The sequence below is a fragment of the Callospermophilus lateralis genome, chromosome 2 (assembly GCF_048772815.1).
Source record: "Callospermophilus lateralis isolate mCalLat2 chromosome 2, mCalLat2.hap1, whole genome shotgun sequence".
Classification (NCBI taxonomy): Eukaryota; Metazoa; Chordata; class Mammalia; order Rodentia; family Sciuridae; genus Callospermophilus; species Callospermophilus lateralis.
In genome coordinates, this window is record NC_135306.1 from 72,789,924 (window position 1) to 72,794,332 (window position 4,409).

Here is a 4,409-nt window from a genome sequence, read left to right on the forward strand (position 1 = left end):
GAGCCACAACCCCAGCCCCTAGTCTAACCTACTCTTAATTTTAAATATCCAGGCTCTTTTCTGATACTACAGAATGAAAAATCTTCAGTTAAAAACCCAAGAGACACAGAAACCATTCCTCTTCCTGAGTTTCCATTTGGTGTGTGTACAATTACCCCTACATAATCTTCCTCAAGCATTTAGATGCAAAAATCATGAGAATTTGCTAAAAATGTACATTCTTGAGCCTCAGACCCCCCAGGGAACTCACAAACTATTCTAAATGCTCCAATTCTAAAACCTAACTTAACCTCTATTCTTTTGTCCCAGGAACTTAAGATATATACAGGGCTCTGCCAAATTCTCTTTATCATGTCCCTCAACATTGAATAAGGTTCCCAAGAAAGCAAAATTGTGAGTGGGTTCTTGATATTTCCCTAGAATTCTGCCTTTTTCATACTCTAGAACTGAGAAAGCATCAGAATAAAAGCTTCCTTGCAGACAGAATTTCTAGCAACAAGACTAATTGTTCTTTATTATTCCTTTCATCATTCTTAGTCAAGGTATGCATTAATGAGTCATTAATAAGCTGAATTTGAGTTAAAATTTTATTTAAAAATCCTCCATAACACAATTTCAAAATTTCAAAAGTTGATTGGTTGTTTCTTAAATGCAGTGTACCTTCCAGTGGAACGTATTTATAATAATATCAAGTTCTTTCAGTCTGAGTCAAAATGCCAGGTTTTCTTATTGTCATATAATCTAAATATCTAAAATAAACTCCTGTTCCATCTCTCACTTGCAACAACAAATACTGCCACATCTGACCTTAGCTGATGACAATCTTTTGCACATTGCACACCCGGTACATCAAATCTATTTAAGCACTAAAAGAACAACTACAAAAATTTATCAAGATTTTCAAGTTATAGACAGGGCTCATGACATCTTGGTGACAGTACCAAATCTCAGGTGTTGACAGAATCAGATATTTTTATGATTTTACCCAGGTAATTATATAAAAGGGATTTCTAGAACTCATCTGCAGTGTTAACACAATAAATGGACCTGCACCATATTATCTCAGAGACAGCCACCCAGTATAAATAGTGTGGGGATTATAACAGGTAGGAAGAGCCGGAGAGAAAAGGAAAGGATAAGAGGGAAGGAGATAAAGAAATTCAAAACCTATTGATTCAGATAATTTAGCAAAGACAGATAAGCTTTTCCATATTTGGCAAAAGGTAGAGAGATTTGGTTTGCTCCAGATTTGGCAAAAGATAGTCAGTAAAAACAATCAAGAAGCAGAACATTCTAGACAGGGGCCCCAGTTATCCAGAGCTATGGGTGGTAATTTTATAATCACAAAAAGATGCAGTAAATAACAGAAGCTCTGCTCTCAGACCAGCATTAATAGAGCACATTTAAAACTTTTCAAGTATCTCCTTTAAATAGGATTGTTCAAAATAAAATAATTGAGAAATTATCTGGCCCATAATAAAGGAGATCTTTGAAACTCTGATATAGGATAAATTACTTTTCTTGTAAATAGTTTTAGCAATTGAGTTTGATCATCTATTTTTACATAATAAATTGCCTCAAAATACAAAGACTTAAAACAACTATCTCTTTTGCTTCTTTGCTCACCTTAGTAACTTGTACAGGCTTATCAGGGAAAATTGTCTGTCCTGCAGCATTATTAGTGATGGCTCTAATCACTGGGGGCTGCCTGGAACCGCTCAACTTAGGTTATGTGTCTCAGGCTATAGTTCCTGCTATTGGTTAGGGTCCACAATTGCCCTCCATGTGGGCAGCTTGAATACAAGCTCACAGTATGGTCATCTCAAGTATAGTCATCTCCTTACTTACTATCTAGCTTCCCTCAGAGACCCAAAATAAGCACTACCATATCTTCTTAAGTCTTAGATATGGATCTGGCAAATAATTGCTTTGGCCACATTTTATTGGTTACAGCACATTACAGGGTCAGCCTAGATTCCAGGAGAAGGGACCATATAAGGCCATGAACACCTAGACATGTGGTATATTTGAAGAGCACCCAAATAACAATCAGCCACAGAAGGAAAAAAAAATCCTTTATATCCACATATATAGATGAATATTTACTTAACTAGAATCCAAAAAGATTGGAAAATTTAGAGGCACAGGAGAAAAATTTAGTTTTATGATTTAAAGTTAAAAAGAAATGTGTCTATATTTTAAGTACTTTTTTAGAAAGTCTCATTTTCTAGTACTCAAAGTAACCAAGCTAAAATTTATGGTTGGATACTAGCATAAATTTTCTGCAGAAAGAGAATAACAACAAAAGTTTAAGATTGTATTGTGCAAATCAAAAACATGAGTTTAAAAATTAGAGTAGTAGAAATGTATATAAGGATCATAGTAAATTTCATTCACAATCCTCTTGGAGAAGTTTAAAAAGAAGTAAGTTGATGTGGATGGCTCTACATACTATTCTATATACTATATATTATAGTGAGTGACCTGACATGGAATGAAATCTAATCCCTACAGATAATTATTTTAAAAAACATAACATCTCCAGTCTACTCTTTTTCTTTTGCCATGTGTATCTTTGAGTCATACGACTATTAGATTTAGTTCCCAGGAATATATTTCCAGATAGCATTGACAGAGTATTTTTTTAAGCCAAGAAAGAAAAAGCCTAAACACAGAATCTGTCAGGATCTTATGGAAAGGATTCAAACAATTTTTAGGTGTCTAAGAATAATCACTAAATTAAATATGTAGGCAAACAGCACTGGGTCCAGGCTTAGGCCCAGCTTCATTTAACATCAAACAGTTTGAAGGCAATTTATAAAGAAATAAAAACAATTTTTAAGCAAGCAAAAGTATTAAGTACAGTAAAATTTTACCCAAATTTTTTAACGAATGAAGTTTCCTGTTTCACCAAACATTACAAGTTAATGTAAAATGCACATTTCAAAATTTAAAGTCTTTTAATAATCTATGCTCTATTATGAAAGTCCATTGCATTATTGTTTGGTACAGTAGAGTTAAAGATATAAAATTTGTACTCAATCAGCAGCATGATATGTCCTTACAACATAGACGCATAGTTTATGTGACAAGATGAGAAGCTCAGTCACACCAGGTGAATCTCACCCCAAATCCCACATTGAACTACTGATGAGTGGCATCTGTTCCTCCCTCAAGATGAAGCATGTACTTTTGAAGGAAGGACATGTTTGGTACAATTCGCTTCTCTATGTCTAGACATCTTGCCTCCTTTCTTCATTTATATTGCTTGCCTGCTACCTGTAAGCATATATTTACAGAACCTAATCTACTTCTAAAAATAGCACTTAGAAATACATTTACTAAAGTTAAAGTATACAAAAGCATTTATTAGAGTATACAAATTAGTCTTAGAAATCAGAAGTTTTGGACAGAGGATGAGCTGAGTGTAGGTTCTAAACACAGATCAACAATTAAGTGCAGGAGGCATGAATAGGATATGCCAGTTCTGGATTGGTGCTGGGGAAGGAGGGAGACAGGAAAGCAGCGAACAGCATTAGAACATAAAGATCCCAGAAGGCAGAGCTCCTCAAATTGGAGAGGATACCTAAACAGGGGCAATAGCTAATGCAAAGGGTCTTGCTGAGATGGCATGGTATTTGAAAGATACGGATAAAGCCTGGGGTTCAATGGATACTGATTTCTCTAGATTTTTCATGACAAAATTCCATTTAGAGAATTTCAGTAGAAATTTGCACATTTACATTACATCACTTCCTATATTATTGTTGTATTATTTATTTCCATGGGAGTTGACAGAACTGTATACAAGAATCAGTTAAAATAGGATCATTTTTAAATTTATCAGAATCTGAGAAGTTATTATACCAAGGAGTTTTTTGCAATACTCTTTCCCCAATCAAGCATATCACATATTTGACTTTTACAATGAATACTCTGACAAATTTCTTTCAGATTTCAAGACCAAAATAGTATTTGTTTCTATGGACAACTGGATAAGCTTCATTCTACTAAGTCTTCAAACCTTTCATTTTTCTCTTCTTTGGGAAGCTTAGAGCTATTTTTATTTTTTTATGAGGGTGCAATAATTTTTATAAAACACAAACTTGTGATAGATTTTCTTATCTTTCCATTGCCCTTTGTCAACATTTTAAAAAACAAGCCTTGTATTAATTTGTATACAATAGAACTTTGTGGTTATATTGGATGTATTTCTTGAAGTATACATTAAACCCTTTTAATATACCTTCTAAGTTTTTCCTAGGGAGAATGCTGACCTCAAACTGATTTGTTTGAATGATTCTTAATAATTACCTACACATTTTTCAACTTAACTTTTTTTCTGATTTTTTGAAGTTTGGAGTTAAAAAAATATATTTATTATTCCTTATTGAGAATTTTATTTTATA